Below are 22655 nucleotides of genomic sequence, written 5' to 3' on the forward strand. Positions count from 1 at the left end.
ACAGGGCACGAGAGGTGACTGAATGGTTTGATGATCATGAAAACTATGTAAACCATATGCCATCGCCGTCTCAGTCACCAGATCTCAACCCAATAGAACACACAAATTCTGGAGTGGCGCCTGAGACAGTGTTTTCCACCACCATCAACAAAACACCAAATGATGTGATTTCTGGTGGAAGAATGGTGTTGCATCCCTCCTATAGAGTTCCAGACACTTGTGGAATCTATGCCAAGGCACATTGAAGCTGTTCTGGTTTGTGGTGCCCAACGCCCTATTTGGACACTGGTTCCTTTATTTTGGAAGTTACGTGTAAGTCTAAATGCCTAATGTGGGGCTGAGAAAACACGCAGCCAATTAGATTGGCGAGTGATATGTTGCTAATGTGGCAATCGAGGAAGGTGGAGGTGTTTTAACCTTCACAGGAAAATATCTGATGTTATTGAAGTTAGTGGACAACAGTTAGTGTAACGAGAGTTTGTGTAACGAGAGGTATCACACAGACTATTATAATCACATGTAACACACACACACACACACACACACACACACACACACACACACACACACACACACACACACACACACACACACACACACACACACACACACACACACACACACACACACACGAGGAGCAGAAGAGGTGAGGTGTTGAAGCATGACTTGCCACCCAGCACTAACCCGTTAGTGGGAGTGTAACTCTTCCCTCTCTCTCCTGTCCTCACCTGTTCCAACAGATGCCACATGGTCAGTCAGCCAATAAGAACCATCCCTCACACCTGTCAGAGGTCATGACCTCTGTAACTCTGTTGGATCAGAGGAATCCATTCCATCACACCTCCTTCTGTCTGTCTCTTCATGCCTCCATCAGTCTACTCACAGAGGTGACAATCCCACTCTTCATTACTCTGTATCTCCGGGCCTGATCAGCAGCAAGACCAGGTTTACATGCCAAGCACGGACACACGCACGCACATACACATACACACGCACACACCCACACCCACACACACACTAAGCCCCATCCACACACCCTCCTGTCTGGAACAGGCCAACACTTGTGCCATCAGTCTTACGATAGACACCTGAGAAGGAACTGGGATCTGAGACAGGGGATAATGAAAGACTATATATAAACCCTGATCCCCAACAACAAGTGGCTTCATTAAAAAGAAACACAGGAATTCACAGAGTGCTACTCAGCATGCTAATAGGCTAACGTGTGTGTCTCTGGTGACACAATGGGCTGTATGAGGTAGGGACTGTGTACTGGGCTGTATGGAGGAGAGAGGTAGTGACTGTGTACTGGGCTGTATGGAGGAGAGAGGTAGTGACTGTGTACTGGGCTATATGGAGGAGAGAGGTAGTGACTGTGTACTGGGCTATATGGAGGAGAGAGGTAGGGACTGTGTACTGGGCTGTATGGAGGAGAGAGGTAGGGACTGTGTACTGGGCTGTATGGAGGAGAGAGGTAGTGACTGTGTACTGGGCTGTATGGAGGAGAGAGGTAGTGACTGTGTACTGGGCTGTATGGAGGAGAGAGGTAGTGACTGTGTACTGGGCTGTATGGAGGAGAGAGGTAGTGACTGTGTACTGGGCTGTATGGAGGAGAGAGGTAGGGACTGTGTACTGGGCTGTATGGAGGAGAGAGGTAGGACTGTGTACTGGGCTGTATGGAGTAGAGAGGTAGGGACTGTGTACTGGGCTGTATGGAGGAGAGAGGTAGTGACTGTGTACTGGGCTGTATGGAGGAGAGAGGTAGTGACTGTGTACTGGGCTGTATGGAGGAGAGAGGTAGTGACTGTGTACTGGGCTGTATGGAGGAGAGAGGTAGGGACTGTGTACTGGGCTGTATGGAGGAGAGAGGTAGGGACTGTGTACTGGGCTGTATGGAGGAGAGAGGTAGTGACTGTGTACTGGGCTGTATGGAGGAGAGAGGTAGGGACTGTGTACTGGGCTGTATGGAGGAGAGAGGTAGGGACTGTGTACTGGGCTGTATGGAGTAGAGAGGTAGTGACTGTGTACTGGGCTGTATGGAGGAGAGAGGTAGTGACTGTGTACTGGGCTGTATGGAGGAGAGAGGTAGGGACTGTGTACTGGGCTGTATGGAGGAGAGAGGTAGGGACTGTGTACTGGGCTGTATGGAGGAGAGAGGTAGGGACTGTGTACTGGGCTGTATGGAGGAGAGAGGTAGTGACTGTGTACTGGGCTGTATGGAGGAGAGAGGTAGTGACTGTGTACTGGGCTGTATGGAGGAGAGAGGTAGTGACTGTGTACTGGGCTGTATGGAGGAGAGAGGTAGTGACTGTGTACTGGGCTATATGGAGTAGAGAGGTAGGGACTGTGTACTGGGCTATATGGAGAAGAGAGGTAGTGACTGTGTACTGGGCTGTATGGAGGAGAGAGGTAGTGACTGTGTACTGGGCTGTATGGAGGAGAGAGGTAGTGACTGTGTACTGGGCTGTATGGAGGAGAGAGGTAGGGACTGTGTACTGGGCTGTATGGAGGAGAGAGGTAGTGACTGTGTACTGGGCTGTATGGAGGAGAGAGGTAGTGACTGTGTACTGGGCTGTATGGAGGAGAGAGGTAGTGACTGTGTACTGGGCTGTATGGAGGAGAGAGGTAGGGACTGTGTACTGGGCTGTATGGAGGAGAGAGGTAGGGACTGTGTACTGGGCTGTATGGAGGAGAGAGGTAGTGACTGTGTACTGGGCTGTATGGAGGAGAGAGGTAGGGACTGTGTACTGGGCTGTATGGAGGAGTTGTCAGACTTGATTTGCCCTAAGGAGAAATGTATCAACCCCTACACAATATGTCCATTCATTATAATCCACATAACAATTCAAATTTCCTATGGCAGCAGGACTATTTTCCTGTTCTGTGAACTGTAGAAGGGGAAGGTCACAGAGAGTGAGTGTGTGGGTATCAGAGTGGGAAAGACAATGTTCTGAATGGATGGATGAAGGAAGAGAAAGACTAGGGGTTAGGGTGATAGAGAGATACAGCATATAGGCTAAGGTCATGGATAACGTTGCAGGTCGGATCATGTTTAAACATGGTTAGATGGAGGATGTACCCCAGCCCAGTACACCCAGGTCCCCCACCCCATTACCACCAGTAGCCACCCCAATACCCCAACCCAGTACACCCAGGTCCCCCACCCCATTACCCCCAGTAGCCCCCCAGTACCCCAACCCAGTACACCCAGTTCCCCCACCCCATTACCCCCAGTAGCCCCTCCCCCAGTACCCCAACCCAGTACACCCAGGTCCCCCACCCCATTACCCCCAATACCCCAACCCAGTACACCCAGTGCCCCCACCTCAGCCACCCAGCCCCGTACCCCAACCCAGTACACCCAGGTCCCCTAACCCAACCCAGTACACCCAGGTCCCCTACCCCAGTAACCCCACTATCCCCAGTAACCCCACCCCAGTATCCCCAGTAACCCCTGTATCCCCACTAACCCCAGTACCCCCACCCCAGTAACCCCAGTATCCCCAGTAACCGCAGTATCCCCAGTACCCCCACCCCAGTAACCCTAGTAACCCTACTATCCCCAGTAACCCCAGTATCCCCACTAACCCCAGTATCCCCACCCCAGTAACCCCAGTATCCCCAGTGTCCCAAATAACCCCAGTACCCCCACCCCAGTAACCCCAGTATCCCCAGTGTCCCAAGTAACCCCAGTACCCCCACCCCAGTACCCCCAGTATCCCCAGTACTCCCAGTATCCCCAGTACCCCACCCCAGTATCCCCAGTACTCCCAGTAACCCCAGTACCCCCACCCCAGTACTCCCAGTACTCCCAGTATCCCCAGTATCCCCAGTACTCCCAGTACTCCCAATATCCCCAGTACTCCCAATATCCCCAGTACTCCCAGTATCCCCAGTAACCCCAGTATCCCCAGTACTCCCAGTATCCTCAGTAACCCCCAGTATCCTCAGTACTCCCAGTATCCTCAGTAACCCCCAGTATCCCCAGTAACCCCAGTATCCCCAGTACTCCCAGTATCCTCAGTAACCCCCAGTATCCTCAGTACTCCCAGTATCCTCAGTAACCCCCAGTATCCCCAGTAACCCCAGTATCCCCAGTACCCCCCAGTATCCTCAGTAACCCCCAGTATCCCCAGTACTCCCAGTATCCTCAGTAACCCCCAGTATCCTCAGTAACCCCCAGTATCCCCAGTAACCCCAGTATCCCCAGTACTCCCAGTATCCTCAGTAACCCCCAGTATCCTCAGTAACCCCCAGTATCCTCAGTACTCCCAGTATCCTCAGTAACCCCCAGTATCCTCAGTAACCCCAGTATCCTCAGTAACCCCAGTATCCCCAGTAACCCCATTACTGGTTTGGAACTGTGTTAAAGTATGTAACAGTTACAGGTCAGATGTCTATCAGTGACCGGTCAAGGTCAAAGTCAGTTCAATTTATTAGTGTTATTAGAATCAGAACTCCCTGGCACTTTAATGTAAAATTCAAACAGCGTGCATTGAAATGTCAGAGATGTGGACTGTCCTAAAATATCATTATGGACGGGAGGCAAAATAGATGTGCATGTGGTCAACAACAACAGCTGTTTTTGTGTGGCCTTCATACCATGCCAGTGCAGCTCAATATACATGACAGTCATTCCAAGACATGACGGGCGGATTGGGTTTCAATTCTTCTCCCAGTCAGTCTCATCTCAAAGCAGTTCATAATGTCCACAAAGTTCAAAAAGACCTCCAACACCTTTTCATTTACACAAATAAAGCATAGACAATATCTAACTAAAAGGACTGAGCGATTAACCAAACTTTCATTTTTTTAAATAACAATGTCGGTTCAATTGCTTGAATTCCATTCCCTCTGTTTTTGTTCTGTGATCTCAATGCAGACACTGCAGTTTCTCGAGAGGTAAAGCAGATCAAGCCAGAACTGTGCAATGTAGAATGGAATTGAAGTTTCCAACAGGCCAATATTCCACATAGTTTACGCAGAAAACTGGTAATTAACTACAAAAACTATAATCCATTGCGCTCCGATTTGTCTGGTGTGCGTCTCGTTTACGCTCGCTATGTAAAAGAGACAGAAGAATGCAGGTTGGAGAGGGATAGAGAGCAGTTGCTTCGTGAGGTATCTCTACCTGAAAATACATGATCTAAGTCATTGATAGTTGGTATTTTATTTATTTTTTATTTCACCTTTATTTAACCAGGTAGGCTAGTTGAGAACAAGTTCTCATTTGCAACTGCGACCTGGCCAAGATAAAGCATAGCAGTGTGAACAGACAACACAGAGTTACACATGGAGTAAACAATTAACAAGTCAATAACACAGTAGAAAAAAAGGGGAGTCTATATACAATAGTCTATAGGGGAGTGTATATACAATGTGTGCAAAAGGCATGAGAAGGTAGGCGAATAATTACAATATTGCAGATTAACACTGGAGTGATAAATGATCAGATGATCATGTACAGGTAGTGATATTGGTGTGCAAAAGAGCAGAAAAGTAAATAAATAAAAACTGTGGGGATGAGGTAGGTGAAAATGGGTGGGCTATTTACCAATAGATTATGTACAGCTGCAGCGATCTGTTAGCTGCTCAGATAGCTGATGTTTGAAGTTGGTGAGGGAGATAAAAGTCTCCAACTTCAGCGATTTTTGCAATTCGTTCCAGTCACAGGCAGCAGAGTACTGGAACGAAAGGCGGCCGAATGAGGCTTTAGGGATGATCAGTGAGATACACCTGCTGGAGCGCGTGCTACGGATGGGTGTTGCCATCGTGACCAGTGAACTGAGATAAGGCGGAGCTTTACCTAGCATGGCCTTGTAGATGACCTGGAGCCAGTGGGTCTGGCGACGAATATGTAGCGAGGGCCAGCCGACTAGAGCATACAAGTCGCAGTGGTGGGTAGCATAACGTGCATTAGTGACAAAACGGATGGCACTGTGATAAACTGCATCCAGTTTGCTGAGTAGAGTGTTGGAAGCGATTTTGTAGATGACATCGCCGAAGTCGAGGATCGGTAGGACAGTCAGTTTTACTAGGGTAAGCTTGGCAGCGTGAGTGAAGGAGGCTTTGTTGCGGAATAGAAAGCAGACTCTTGATTTGATTTTCGATTGGAGATGTTTGATATGGGTCTGGAAGGAGAGTTTGCAGTCTAGCCAGACACCTAGGTACTTATAGGTGTCCACATATTCAAGGTCGGAACCATCCAGTGTGGTGATGCTAGTCGGGCATGCGGGTGCAGGCAGTGATCGGTTGAAAAGCATGCATTTGGTTTTACTAGCGTTTAAGAGCAGTTGGAGGCCATGGAAGGAGTGTTGTATGGCATTGAAGCTCGTTTGGAGGTTAGATAGCACAGTGTCCAATGACGGGCTGAAAGTATATAGAATGGTGTCGTCTGCGTAGAGGTGGATCAGGGAATCGCCCGCAGCAAGACCAACATCATTGATATATACAGAGAAAAGAGTCGGCCCTAGAATTGAACCCTGTGGCATCATAAAAGTATGCCTTATTTACATTAAAGAACTACTAAAATAGTGTTTTTGTCAGACAGCATAGGCAGCAGAGATGATGACTTGGAACAAAATAATAAAGTCACTACATTAAAAAAAATGTAATATACACAACTGAAATATTTGATTAAAATAATGTGAATAAATGATGGTGAATAAGTGATAAGCAGTAATGGACAGTCACTACCATCATGGGAACTTGTATTAATTGTTTTATTCTGTGAAGTTACAGCATTCAACCCACATAATGCATAGTGCATTTCATCTTTTTATTTTTAGGACAGTGGAGCCTCTTAAAGAAGAAAGAAATCTTGCTTGTTTGTAGGTGACCAAATACTTATTTTCCACCATAATTTGCAAATTAATTAATTAAAAATCCTATAATGTGATTTTCTGGATTTTTTTTCTCTCATTTTGTCTGTCATAGTTGAAGTGTACCTATGATGAAAATTACAGGCCTCTCATCTTTTTAAGTGGGAGAACTTGCACAAGAGAGAGAGGAGACAGGAGAGAGGAGACAGGAGAGAGTAGACAGGAGAGTTGAACCGGGAATCGGGCAGGGGAGTCCTTTCCTTTCTGTGTAATGAAAGAAACTGTGATTCATGTGTTTTCTGTGTGCACCAGGTTAATGCCTTTAATGTCTCTGTTGGAATGTCTGTGTGAGAGGTTGGAGGTGGTTTTTACTGTTGGGATGTTTGTAATGGGGTACAGATATTCAAATAAGGATTTTCTGTTTTCTGTTTGCTCAGGCAAAGTTGTCTATTTGGGAGAAAGGGAGGGGAGGAACAGGGTCAAAGGTGGGGGGATAACAGACCCTTTACTATTATTTAATGGGATGGTCTCTGCGCTCCTTAGTGTTGAGTTTGAGTTCTATAGAATGATAAAAAGTGTAGAGATGTTTCAGGAGAAATGGTTTGTATAGCTGGGGAAGATGTTTTGGATATACAGTTGTAGGAGTGGGTATTGTGATGTTGTTTTGTATCATGTGGTAGAGGGCAAGGTGAGTATGGTACATGTATGCAGTACAGGATATATTTGTTTTATTTTTATTGGGGGGGGGGGTTTAAGTGAAATGAGTACGTTTCAGTAAAGAAAAATGAAAATCTCTCAATCTCTCTCTCTCTCTCTCTCTCTCTCTCTCTCTCTCTCTCTCTCTCTCTCTCTCTCTCTCTCTCTCTCTCTCTCTCTCTCTCTCTCTCTCTCTCTCTCTCTCTCTCTCTCTCTCTCTCTCTCTCTCTCTCTCTCTCTCTCTCTCTCTCTCTCTCTCTCTCTCTCTCTCTCTCTCTCTCTCTCTCTCTCTCTCTCTCTCTCTCTCTCTCTCTCTCTCTCTCTCTCTCTCTCTCTCTCTCATGATAACCAGATGCAGATGATGACACAGCATTCTAAATAAATAAACAGGTTCTGTCAGAGACACAGGGCATTAGGTTTTATGGGCCCTGGGCAGGGGTCCTAGAACAATAGGGGTGGCATTGGCCAGCATCTCCTCGCCCGTGCCCACCTATTTGTTGACTATGGAGATGTAGATATAACGTGTGTGTGTGGGGGTTTGTATTCTCTCCCACCTTGTAAAAGCGCAGCAACCAGCCTCTACTCCGCTTGTGGCCAGAAGAGAGCTCCTGAACTGCGACACTAGGTTAACGAGCCTGGGCTGTGGCACACACACACACACGCATACGCACACACACAAACAAACATGCCTGCGCACACATACACGCACGCACGCACACACACACACACACACACACACACACACACACACACTCTCTCCACAGCAGAAGCTTTCTAAATGAGGTTGGGCTACGCACCCTTAAAGGTTTAAATCCTATCTAAAGCATTTTCAAGCCTCTAGAACCGGAGACTGGAGGGAAAGACAGAGAGGAGAGAGAGAGGAGAGACAGAGACAGAGAACTCTCATCTGTACTAGCGGCCCTGACGGCCTGAACTCAGCCCCATAGGCATCCATCCTATTCCTTATGTAGTACACTACTTTTGACCAGGGTACTGCTTTTGACCAGGGCACTGCAGTGCACTACATAGGGAATAGGGTGCCATTTGGGATGCAGACCTGTCATCTCTCATAGCTCATTCTCTGACGTAGCTTTGGCAGATCCTCAACCTCATAATCAAGAGAGACAGAAGAATGGTTGTAAAACATAACTGTAATTATGTTATGTCCTCATCATCAACTTGTATGGCCGTATGAAGTCATCTCAGTTCATTGGCAGACAGTGTTGTTTACAGTGTGACAGCTGAACAACAGCGGCTGAATGATAGATGTCTTTCTCAGGGTAAATGGCAAAATACTTATGTTAGTTTGACCTCCTGGGTTGTTCCTGTAGCAGTCCAAGATTTGGGGATTGAAGAACTAGGTGGATGTGGGCTAAAACTCTGTGCCTGAACATTTGTCTGTCCCCTGTCACTTTGTCCGCCTGCCATTGGCTGACTGTGTGAGGGAGAGAGTACTACTGTAGGGAAAGAGCTTGTGGGTTGGACGCACCTGCAGGGGACCACTTTTAACGTGGGACGTAAATCATACTCTACATCCTGACTGTGTTTATACAGGGTGTGCAATAGCCATCTCAGTCCCCTCCCCTCACTATTAGCGAACTTTGTGCTAACGTATACACAACATTAACAGATTGCCCAACTATAGATCCCTAGGACCTCCATGATAACAGGTTAGTAAAGCTCTGGGATACAGTCAAACATTCCCTACTTGAAAACATATAGAGTCGAAAAGAGAGAGAGAGAGAGAGTACAGAAAAGGCCTAGGGCTGGAACCCTGGACTTACAAACCATGAAGAATTCAGACACTCACATCTGGAGGGAGTGACTGGTGTTGATACCCAGGTGCTGAATGTCCTACTAATCATTAGAGACACACACACACACCTTAGGAGTGAGTGGTGTTGATACCCAGGTGCTGAATGTCCTACTAATCATTAGAGACACACACACACCTTAGGAGTGAGTGGTGTTGATACCCATGTGCTGAATGTCCTAATAACCACCATTAGATACCTTATAGAGTGACTGATGTTGAGTGTTTGAGAGCCAGGCAGCATAATGACCGACTTTCAGACTGACAGGGATCAGTGATGCTGAGGGCCATTCAAAGAGTTCAGCTCCAGATTTAAAAGCTTTTACAACCTCTCATTTGGGAGGTGGTGGGAGAATGACGTGTCTACAGAGAAGCGTTTTAATACTAACCAGGGCTTGTTGGGGCTGTGAAGTGGTCAGGGTCACTGCAGAGAGGTGGAAACTGTTATTCTATCACAAGGGCATCATTAAATATCACATCTGGGAGCAAGTGTGTGTATGTGCAGGTGTGTGCATCTGTGTATATGTGTGTGTGTGTGTGTGTGTGTGTGTGTGTGTGTGTGTGTGTGTGTGTGTGTGTGTGTGTGTGTGTGTGTGTGTGTGTGTGTGTGTGTGTGTGTGTGTGTGTGTGTGTGTGTGTGTGTGTGTGTGTGTGTGTGTGTGTGGTAGTATCCTGTCGTAAGATTTGGATTTGAAAAATGACTCTTTTCACCTTTCACCATCTTCCTCACTCTAACTCTCAGCACCTCGGTCACAGGGAGGGATACTTCGCATGGTTATACGTCGGAGGGGCAGGGAAGAAGACATGGGAAAATAGTGATGTGCACGGTTATTTGAATATCCGAATGGACTTCGGTATTCAAATACATGTGAGTATTCATTTTTTGCGCAAAAACATTTTGCCCCTTCAAAATACGAGTTCTCCCTTGTAACATCTTTCTTGTAATCTACTATCTATTAAGTCATCTATTAATGCCAATATTAAGATATATTTCTCCATTTCTATTTCATGTTTAAGATGATAAGATAGTCACAACAATTATAGTGTTTACTGACCTATTAATGAACATCTGTAACTGTAAATGATAGCGAACTGATATTTCCTAGCCACCTAGTTAACCAGTGGTTATCTGAGCATTGTAGACTGTGTCATTTCAGAATGAGGGGTACTGTAGCTCTGCTCGTGTCGCTATTCTGTCTGTTTTAGGGCATGGGCTCAGGAGGAGGGGCGAGGGGAGAGGTCAGAGAATGACATCATTCAACAGAGTGACAACGAAGAGGTAGAGACCAGGGTGAGATATTCAGATTAAGAGCTTAAAGATCTGAGGCTACAGAGATGACCTACAAATGACTGGCCAGGTCATCACACACCTGCAGTCTACTCCCGCCCCCACGTATTCACACCCCTAACATTTAGGGAGCTCTAGGCCTGTACTCACAAAGTGTCTCAGAGTAGCTGATCTAGGATGACTGATTAGGTCCCCCTTATCCATGTACATTAGCTAATTTGCAAACTTTAGCTAGGGTCGGGTTTAGGGTTAGATGTTAAGGTTAAGGTTAGAGTTAGGGAAAGGGTTAGCTAACATTCTACCTAGTTGCTATGTAGTTGTAATTAGCTAAAATGTAGTAAGTAGTTGAAAAGTTGTTCATTAGCTAAAATGTCAAAGTTGTCTGCATTGAGACTCTAACTTGCAACCTTTGGGTTGCTAGAAGTTAATGTTATACACCCATCCACACCGACCAATCGCCCTACTTTTGTTTTTGCCTTAAGTAACCATCTGTCTTATGTAACCATATCAAACGTAAAATATAATACACGTTTGTCCCGAATTTACATGTACTATGTTACATCTAGTCTATGAGACGAGGCTATGTAACTATATATGGAACCATATATCATGTTGTACAAGATGTGCAACCACAGGGTTTTCATGAGACAAGCTCACAGGTCTCTCCATTCTATCCTATCAAGGGACCATACCCTGTCATCCTGATTCTGTGCCACAGTGCACAAAATTATTCTACAAATGTCCAATATTTTTAACACTCTCACATATGCAGACCTAAAACTCATCAGTATTGACAATCAGATATATTCTTTCATGGACATAAACAATGATTTTGGGGGTTCTTATCAACATTTTAGAAGTTTAATAGTATGTAGTAAACTTTTAAATTCCACTAGATGACAGTAATGAGCAGCAATTAATCCTGGAGTCTTTTATTTATTGTATTTTACCTTTATATAACTTGACAAGTCAGTTAAGAACACATTCTTATTTACAACGACGGCCTACCCCGGCCAAACCCGGACAATGTTGGGCCAATTGTCCGCCGCCCTTTGGGACTCCCAATCACTGCCGGATGTGTTACAGCCTGGATTCTATTGGAACCCTGTTGGTACTTACAGCTTTAAAATGGCAGATGATAAGTAGGACTGACACACACACACACATACATATACACATAAACACACACACACACACACACACACACACACACACACACACACACACACACACACACACACACACACACACACACACACACACACACACACACACACACACTGCATTAAAAAGAGAGGCAGTCAGACTATTTTATCACTATGTTTTCTTTTGGTTTATATTGCATTTGACCCACCCGCCCACTTGCCGTCAAATCCTTGCTTCCTCCATCCCTGTTTCCTCCATTCCTCGTCTCTCTTTCAAAGCATCGTAAGAGGAGGCCTGAGGGGAGGAACCTTCAATCCCCCCCCCAATGTGCTTTGAGAAGGAGGTGAGGAATGAAGGAAACAACCCCTAGCGCCTACTCGCTAGACACTTGTGGAGATCTGAGAGGATTAGACACATTGGAAGCAATACGGCCAAAACGCCACCAAGACTATCAGAGGGTAATGTGCAGCTCTCACCATGTCACCACCCATCAATCCCTCTCAGACTAGGGTTTGTGTCTGGACAGGGCCTGGGTATCACGGCTACTCACTCACTCACACTCCTTGCTTCCTCTATTCTTGTTTTCTTCATTCCTCACCTCCTTCTCAAAGCACATTGCGGGAGAGGATTGAAGGTTCCTCCCCTTGGGCCTCCTCCTCCGATGTGCTTTGAAAGGCGAGGAATGGAGGAAACAAGGACAGAGGAAGCAAATATTTGACGGGAAGTGTGTGTGTGTGTGGGTGGTCAATAAACACACATTTTTGTGACTATCTTAAATCAAAAATAGAAATTGGGAAATATAAATGTATCCTGACATATTTTATCATCTTAAACATGAAATATAAATGGAGAAATATCAATTTATCTTGGCATTAATAGATGACTTAATAGATAGTAGATTAATAGAATGATGTTAGAAGGGAGAACTTTTATTTTGAAGGGACAGGAATTGTTGGCTGTGCATTTGGCCAATGACAGGCAATCCACATTCAACCCCATCGAAATATCAAGTGTTTTACTTTTATTTTAGCAAAAAAAGCAAACTAAATGCATGCTCGTCAACCGATCGCTGCCCGCACCTGCCCGCCCGTCCAGTATCACTACTCTGGAAGGTTCTGATTTAGAATATGTGGACAACTACAAATACCTAGGTGTTCGGTAAGACTGTAAACTCTCCTTCCAGACTCACATTAAGCATCTCCAATCCAAAATTAAATCTAGAATCGGCTTCCCATTTCGCAACAAAGTGTCACGCCTTGACCATAGAGCCCTCGGTTCTCTATGGTGTTTAGATCAGAGCGTGACTAGGGGGGTGTTCTAGTCATCGATTTTCTATGTGGCTGGGATGTATGGTTCCCAATTAGAGGCAGCTGGTAATCGTTGCCTCTTAATTGGGGATCATATTTAGGAAGCCCTTTCTCCCACCTGCTTTGTGGGATATTGTGTTTTGTGCATGTGGATGTAGCACCACTGATGTCACGTTTCGTTGTTTGTTTATGGTTTTGTTTGGAAGTTTCGCCTTATTAAAAGATGTGGAACTTTAATCACGCTGCGCCTTGGTCCGTCTCTCATGCCGACCATGACACAAAGCCTCCTTCACTCATGCTGCCAAACATACCCTCGTAAAACTGACCATCCTGCCGATCCTCGACTTCGGCGATGTCATTTACAAAATAGCCCCAAACACTCCACTCAACAAATTGGATGCAGTCTATCACAGTGACATCTGTTTTGTCACCAAAGCCCCATATACTACCCACCACTGCAACCTGTATGCTCTCGTTGGCTGGCACTCGCATCATACTAATCGCCAAACTCACTGGCTCCAGGTCATCTACAAGTCTCTGCTAGGTAAAGCCCCACCTTATCTCATCTTACCGGTCACCATAGCAGCACCCACCAGTAGCATGTATATCTCACTGGTCATCCCCAAAGCCAATTCTTCCTTTGGCCGCCTTTCCTTCCAGTCCTCTGCTGCCAATGACTGGAACGAACTGCAAAAATCACTGAAGCTGGAGACTCAAATCTCCCTCACTAGCTTTAAGCACCAGCTGTCAGAGCAGCTCACAGATCACTGCACCTGTACATAGCCTATCTGTAAATAGCCCATCCAACTACCTCATCACCATAATGTATTTATTTATTTATCTTGCTCCTTTGCACCCCGGTATCTCTACTTGCACATTCATCTTCTGCACATCTACCATTCCAGTGTTTAATTGCTATTGTCACGACTTCGATACCTCTCCTTGTTTGGGCGGTGCTCGGCGATCGACGTCACCGGTCTTCTAGCCATCATTGATCTATGTTTCATTTTCCATTGGTTTTGTCTGGTCCTCTTACACACCTGGTTCCAATCCCATTCATTATATGTTGTGTATTTAACCCTCTGTTCCCCTCATGTCCTTGTCAGAGATTGTTTATTATTATGTTCATGTTTTATGGATTGGTGTCGACGGGTTCTGGTAGCCACATTTATATTATTATGGACTTTGGTTTTGGAGTTTGTGTTTTGAGTTATTAACATACTCCATTTATACCAAGATGAATTCTCCTGCACTTGACTTCCCTGCCACCTACATGCACAACGTGACAGAATCTCTGACCCCAATACGAAGTCAGCAGGAGAAAATACCCCGAACATGGAGGTGGAGAAACGCGTCCAGGAGTATACGGAGAAGCTTTACCGTCTGGGCGTCGTGATATAGCAAAGCACAGATTGAGCTGGGTGAGCAATTACGCAAGTACTTTCCCGAAACAGACGACACAAACAACTGGATTCGTTATCCCTTTCATGCCCTGCCTCCAGTTCACTTACCAATATCTGAACAAGAGAGACTAATAGAAATTGCAACAAGCGGTTCTGTGAAAATGTAATTTAATCAGAAGCCACTGACAGATTGTTATTATAGTATTATTTGTGCCCTGGTTCTATAAGAGCTCTTTGTCACTTCTCATGAGCTGCGTTGTGACAAAAACACACTCATTCTTATGTTTAATAAATGTATAGTGTGTGTGTGGCAGGTTTACAATGATGGCAAAATACAACATTTGAGAGTACAACATTTGAGACTGACTGGGTTTAGTGCAGTAATACATGCTGTACTGTGGACTCCTCTGTGAGCTGGGCTGAGACTGACTGGGTTTAGTGCAGTAATACATACTGTACTATGGACTCCTCTGTGAGCTGGGCTGAACTGACTGGGTTTAGTGCAGTAATACATACTGTACTGTGGACTCCTCTGTGAGCTGGGCTGAGACTGACTGGGTTTAGTGCAGTAATACATACTGTACTATGGACTCCTCTGTGAGCTGGGCTGAGACTGACTGGGTTTAGTGCAGTAATACATACTGTACTATGGACTCCTCTGTGAGCTGGGCTGAGACTGACTGGGTTTAGTGCAGTAATACATACTGTACTATGGACTCCTCTGTGAGCTGGGCTGAGGGTTTAGTGCAGTAATACAGTAATGGACATGGGCTGACTGTTTTAGTGCTGTGGACTCCTCTGTGAGCTGGGCTGAGACTGACTGGGTTTAGTGCAGTAATACATGGGCTGTACTATGGACTCCTCTGTGAGCTGGGCTGAGACACTGACTGGTGTTTAGTGGGCAGACTGACTGGGTTTACAGTGTTCTGTGGACTCCTCTGGACTGGGTTGAGACCTCTGTGAGCATGTTCTGTGGACTCCTCTGTGAGCTGGGCTGAGACTGACTGGGTTTAGTGCAGTAATACATACTGTTCTGTGGACTCCACTGTGTGCTGGGCTGAGACTGACTGGGTTTAGTGCAGTAATACATACTGTTCTGTGGACTCCTCTGTGAGCTGGGCTGAGACCGAATGGGTTTAGTGCAGTAATAAGGGCACTATGAGAAATATCCTATATTTCCAAACTACTAGGAATAAAGGAAGAAAGTCAGCATACGCTATGCTGCTCCAGATGGTGGTGCAGGTATATCAAAACATATGGGAACTGCAATATACTGTACGTTGACTTACCTTCTGTAGCCATTGCTAGAGTAATCAGAAATCATGAAGAAGAGGGGAGAACGGAGGGAAATAAGAGCATGTTGGAAAATGATGTCATGTTTATTATCTACTCTCTACATTATGGTAGGTTCAGAGCGTGAGATAACCTTGTAAAGATGTCTCAGTCATCAATCGACCTCGCATCTCCACTTCATCTCTAACTCATGTCTCCACTTCCTCTTGGAGAGATGCTTGTAAAAAAAAAAGCATAGAAATAGTGCACATAGAACATATCTACTTGGTTTCAAAGAGACTTGCTTTAAATTAGAATTTGGTCAGCTCGCCCACAAAGCTGTAATATACTGGACCTTCAAGTCAAACATACGTTTGTGTTGCTGCTCAGTTGCTGCATGGGACTCTGTGGAATGAGATTTCACGGTCTCCGTGGAATGAGATTTCACGGTCTCCGTGGAATGAGATTTCACGGTCTCCGTGGAAGGAGATCTTCAAGGTCTCCGTGGAAGGAGATCTTCACGGTCTCCGTGGAAGGAGATCTTCACGGTCTCGGTGGAATGAGATCTTCACGGTCTCGGTGGAATGAGATCTTCACGGTCTCCGTGGAATGAGATCTTCACGGTCTCCGTGGAATGAGATCTTCACGGTCTCCGTGGAATGAGATCTTCACGGTCTCCGTGGAATGAGATCTTCACGGTCTCCGTGGAATGAGATCTTCACGGTCTCCGTGGAATGAGATCTTCACGGTCTCCGTGGAAGGAGATCTTCACGGTCTCTGTGGAAGGAGATCTTCACGGTCTCTGTGGAAGGAGATCTTCACGGTCTCTGTGGAAGGAGATCTTCACGGTCTCTGTGGAAGGAGATCTTCACGGTCTCTGTGGAAGGAGATCTTCACGGTCTCTGTGGAAGGAGATCTTCACGGTCTCTGTGGAATGAGATCTTCACGGTCTCTGTGGAATGAGATCTTCACGGTCTCTGTGGAATGAGATCTTCACGGTCTCTGTGGAATGAGATCTTCACGGTCTCTGTGGAATGAGATCTTCACGGTCTCTGTGGAAGGAGATCTTCACGGTCTCTGTGGAAGGAGATCTTCACGGTCTCTGTGGAAGGAGATCTTCACGGTCTCTGTGGAAGGAGATCTTCACGGTCTCTGTGGAAGGAGATCTTCACGGTCTCTGTGGAAGGAGATCTTCACGGTCTCTGTGGAAGGAGATCTTCACTGTCTTTTCCTGACCGTTTACGGCCAGACATCGAAGGTGGAACTGACAGCGTTTTAACTACTTTGCAGATATGATGCAAACAGACAACCGTAATATCAGTTAAAAATATCAAATTCCCAGATTACGCTTCAAAACCAACTTTATAAGAGGTTTTAAAAATCGGTTCTATTTGACTCAAACTTCCATGACGTACAGTAAAGAATTGTTGGCAGAATACAGTAAGTAGATGGATGCAGTTCAATGCATGATAGATAATATTCTCCAGTACATTTATTGGTAGTCATAAACGTGTTGTCATATTCTTCCTGGGGATGTAAACGAACAGATTTTAATAAGATTTAATGTTGCTAAAAACCCTGTCATTTCCACTTTGAATATGAACACATGCACACACATAATGTCTCAATTTCCAAGACCTATCCCATTCATTTTCCCTTTATCAATCCAATCCCAGCAGTTAATCATTTACAGGATTCAACGGATTACAGCCAATATCACCACATGACAACCAATATCACCACATGACAAACAATATCACCACTTTACCACATTACAGCCAATATCACCACTTTACCACATGACAACCAATATCACCACTTTACAGCCAATACCACCACTTTACAGCCAATATCACCACTTTACAGCCAATATCACCACTTTAGTCCCATTCTGGAGTGTTTTCTAACAGCCAGGATTAGCATGTGCAGAACTGTGCGTGTGTGTGTGTGCAGCTCTAACCTCAGCCTTGCATATGTGTGTGTCACACTAACCATGGGCTGTGTGTGCTGTGCAGTGGCACGGTTAGAGGTCCCAAGCCTGTTCTATTCATTCTATTTCTATGGGCATGAGAGGGTTCTCTCTCCTGGGGTCACGTGGTCCTCCTCGGGCTGCACTGTGGCCTGCCTGCATCCAGCTGTTTATTTTTCAAAGGGAAGAATGTGCGAGTCAGCCCAGCTCTAAACAGGGTGGTTTTACAAAGCTAACTTTAATAAGATGGCCGATGAGAGACAAGGAGGTAAAAGGGCCCGAGTGTGGTGTCTGTGTGTATGTGTGTCTGTGTGTCTGTGTATGCGCATATACCACCCAGGGTTCCGTGAAGCCCCCATCACACATACATTTTCACCCCACCTGGCAGAGAAGGACGTCAGTCACCCTCTCACCCCTTATCCCTCTGGTCTCTCTGCCCCCCCCCCGGTTGACATGCGCTGTATGTATATTTGGGTGGGTGCCCCCAACCTATGTACCACGGCTGTTAAAAGGGCTTTCATTTTTGCGGGTGCCCCTAACCTATATACCACGCAGTGGCGGATTTAGGTATAGGCGACATGGGCAGCCGCCCTGAGGCGCCCGCACGAAACCTTTTGAAATGGTGACATTCGATTGGTTTTCTATCGCTCATTTGCACGTCACGTCAATGATATCATGTCACCGTGTGGGACTGTGGGTCAATTAACCTTGTCGGAGTGGGCGCCCTGATTCTAGTTTGTGAGCTTGGCAGGCTACTGCCTGGGAAGGTCTCCCACTCAGAAGTACGAGATGGAGAGGGGGGCGGGGTTAGGTTGACCTCAGGTCTCCCCACTGAAAGCCTGAGGTAGGGGGAGCGAGGGAATCTATCAAATAGCGCACCCATAACTTTGTACAGTACGTATGCAATTAGTAAAATCAGCCACACTACGAAATGCTACCAAATAAATAAAGCACTGAAGGGGGTGTTCGCCCAGGGAGCCATACAAGCTAGAACTGCCACTGATACCACGGCTGTTAAAATGGCTTCCATGCAAAATACAGAGATGTCCCCTTCACTCTGCTACAGACGACACATGGCTTTCATAAAGTGCAAAAGTGTGTTGTGTGTGTTGGGTGCATGGATAGTGTTAATTGCAAACACCTGAACATCTTAAACTGACAGACTGAGTGACATGCTTGGCTTGAGCCTTATAGCTCCTAGGCTGACACTAGCCGAGTGTCATGGTCCTGCCTTTCACTGCAGTGACCCGTGTTTTGTCTAGACTTCTGGCCCCCCACATTGCATGACAAGGCATTTATATTTATTTGCAGACACACTCACACTTACACCCAGAATGACTACAGTCAATACCATAGATCCACATTCAAATAATGATACTAAAACAACTATTAAACCTTCATTATTAATTGGTAAGGCACAATTAATTAAATGTTATACCTGCAGGAGCCCATAGCTGGCGGTGGAGCAGCCTGCTGAGGGCTAAGCTCCTTGGTGAAGAGATAGCTGCAGAGACAGAATTACCTCACACACACACAGAAATGACTCAGTGTGTGCTGTGGTCGGAGAGAGTGTTAGGTTTCCGGTGGCGAGCGTGGGTGCTGAAGTGAGAGGGGCTCGACTTACAGAGCCGTGCAGAGATCGTTTCAGCCCCTCAAAGGACCCGGGACCGACAGACAGACTCACTGACTCACACACATACAGGGGGTTCTGATGTACACACACACATATACGCTGGTACGGAAACACGCACGCACGCAAGCACACACACTGCACGCACACAATCACACACACACACAGTCTGCAAGCATGCATACACACAGTGACATATACTAATCAAATATAGTACACAGTATGTGTGCGGGAACAGCAGCCAGGACCCACCAGATCAAGGATGGAGGGAGATGCCTTCAAAACCGGCCACTAGGAGCAACGGTGAGCACTATTACCATCAAGTAGGCTTGCGGCTTGCTAAGGCGTTGTGGATGGGGATGGAGGGCGGACGGGCGAAAGCCGCAAGCTCCGGCTCTGAGGATTGCAGGTCCTATTCCAGTGCTACACACTAGTTAAATGTTTTGGTTTTGACCCTATCCCAAACCTTAACCCTTAAATGAATTCATGCCTAAACGTAACCAACAAACGTTGAATACTGAAGTCAGACCATGAGAACATATTAAGAAAGCAGAGGACTCAACAAACCCCATTCTCATTGGCTGACATCCATCTGAAATATACACATCAGCTGGTCAATTAACTTAACAACCCTGGACAAAGATGGGCTAATTGTTAAGAGATGGTAAAAATGTGGTTAAGGGCTATTTGGTTACATTTAAGACTCACATTTTGGCTAAGAATGTACAAACACTGCTTTAGGGCTAAATAGAGAAAAAAAGAAGATCTACAAATAGATTCAGAATATATTCCGAAACCAGAGCAACCATAGTGAAACCACATTGATTACACAGTCATTTTGTATAATTAACTATAGAATAAAACCAAACATCTGAAATAATACAATAGCAACCTAATTACATGAAAATCATGAGTAATCACATTACTTTTACAAGACCAGGTTACTATAACACTCTATTCTACTCATTGAGATGATGTACATAGGAAGTAAAACAGTAGACTTTCTGCTTTGCCTCTCCTAATTGAGTACATACTGAACAGGCCTCCAACAACCAGCAGAGAGAAACAACAGTACGCAGCAGAGCCACCCGTGGACCTGGAATGTTTTTGAAGGTGCTCCAGAAATGACGGCATGTGAACGCTTTCACCTGTTCTGGAACCTCTGCCCTTCCCACGGGGTCAGTCGAAACCAGGCTGGCGACAGAGGAGACAAGAGCCATCCAACTACAGAAAGCAGCAAGAAAACCGCCCTGCACGCATGCGCACACACACACCCTTATGTTTTACTCTTCCTCAAAGCCAGAGGTTTTCTCAGTCATGGTGAATTAGGATCCCGTTCTGTACTTCACAAGTTCAGAGGAAAAGCTCTCGTGTCAACGATTAGATAAGTAACAATAACAACTTCAAGGGAACAGTCAGTCATGTTCACACATTATCAAACTGGGTCCTACAGTAGAGGAAACATGCATGGCAAATACTGAAACTTGAATTTCCCCCAAAAAAGGGAAATTCCAGGATTACTCATCAGTTACAATTAGAGAAATACATGAATAGCCGACGACTGTTCGGGTGTCTGTGTTTAATAATAATCTGACGGTGTGTGTGCCTATGTGTTTGTCTGTATCTCACAGACTATCAGGCCATGTAATATACACCACAAACATGGCCAAACTTGGCATATCGATGGAATGTCTATTAATGTGAGTAGGCCTCACTGGCACTGAGCAACCCTGGCCTGGCCATCCCAGAGACATTAGGAGGGTATTTATCACACACTCTCCCTCTGAGCCCCTCTCCCTAACCTTGTCCCAGTCTGGTCCCTCTGAGCCTCTCTCCCTAACCCTGTCCCAGTCTGGTCCCTCCGAGCCCCTCTCCCTAACCCTGTCCCAGTCTGGTCCCTCCGAGCCCCTCTCCCTAACCCTGTCCCAGTCTGGTCCCTCCGAGCCCCTCTCCCTAACCGTGTCCCAGTCTGGACCCTCTGAGCTTCTCTCCCTAACCCTGTCCCAGTCTGGTCCCTCTGAGCCCCTCTCCCTAACCCTGTCCCAGTCTGGTCCCTCTGAGATTCAGAGATATCTATCTAATAGAACTCAAAGGGTTTTCTTTCACGGACGCTTCTCTAATGTCAAACATGTAAAGTGTGGTGTACCGCAGGGCAGCTCTCTAGCCCCTTTACTCTTATTTTTTTTTACCAATGACCTGCAGCTAGCACTAAACAAAGCCTGTGTGTCCATGTATGCTGATGATTCAACAATATATGCATCAGCAACCACAGCTAAATGAAGTCACTGAAACGCTTAAGAAAGAGTTGCAATTTTGGAATGCGTGGTCAGTAATAAACTGGTTTGAATATGACTAAAACTAAGAGCAGTTTACCTTAGATTGTAAACTGTCATGGTCAAAACATATAGATTCAATGGTTGATGGGGATCGGTCTGTAATAAAGATATGCTCTGCTTTTTTGACACCACATTCCAAAAAGCAAGTTCTGCAGGTTCTAGTTTTGTCTTATCTTGATTATTGTCCAGTTGTGCGGTCGAGTGCTGCAATGAAAGACCTAGTTAAGCTGCAGCTGGTCCAGAACAGAGGTATGTCTTGCTCTTCATTGTAATCAGACGGCTGATATAAATACTATACATGCCAGTATCTCTTGGTTAAGAGTTGAGGAGAGACTGACTGCATCACTTCTTCTTTTTATAAGAAACATTAATGTGTTGAAAATCCCAAATAGTTTTCAGAGTCAACGTACCCATGGCTCTGACACATACACTTATCCCACCAGACATGCCACCAGGGGTCTGTTCACAGTCTCCAAATCCAGAAGAAATTCCAGAAAGTTTACAGTATTATATAGAGCCATTATTGCATGGAACTCTGTACCATCTCATATTACTCAAAAGAACAGCAAAACTGGTTTCCAAAAACAGATAAAGCAACACCTCACGGCACAACGCCTTTCCCCTATTTGACCTAGAGAGTTTGTGGGTATATATTGGTATTGATATCTACGCTACGTGTGCCTTTTTGCATTTATTTTTTAATTGATGTAGTTCTGTCCTGTTCTTCTCTATTCATGTTCTGTATTATGTCATGTTTTATGTGGACCCCAGGAAGAGTAGCTGCTGCTTTTGCAACAGGTAATTAGGATCCTAATCTAATGCCTACAGGCTTAACTACACCAATCCTTTACACTGAATACACACCTCCGGGAAACTTGATGTTGTCAACCACTGTCAAAATCACCTGGTGGTAGAGAGAGCTCAACGCTCTCTTCTGGATTCCTTCTACACATAGCCAACCCAGCATTAATCGA

General features: G+C 45.7%; 1 protein-coding gene across 1 annotated transcript in view; it reads right to left on the reverse strand.

Annotated features, from left to right (window-relative positions):
• The window catches only part of LOC118363951 (collagen alpha-1(XXIII) chain-like), a 64633-nt gene that overhangs the window by 37941 nt on the left and 4037 nt on the right, over positions 1-22655 (reverse strand). The gene's annotated exons all lie outside the window — the stretch shown is intronic.

The sequence above is a fragment of the Oncorhynchus keta genome, chromosome 30, assembly GCF_023373465.1.
Source record: "Oncorhynchus keta strain PuntledgeMale-10-30-2019 chromosome 30, Oket_V2, whole genome shotgun sequence".
Lineage (NCBI taxonomy): Eukaryota > Metazoa > Chordata > Actinopteri > Salmoniformes > Salmonidae > Oncorhynchus > Oncorhynchus keta.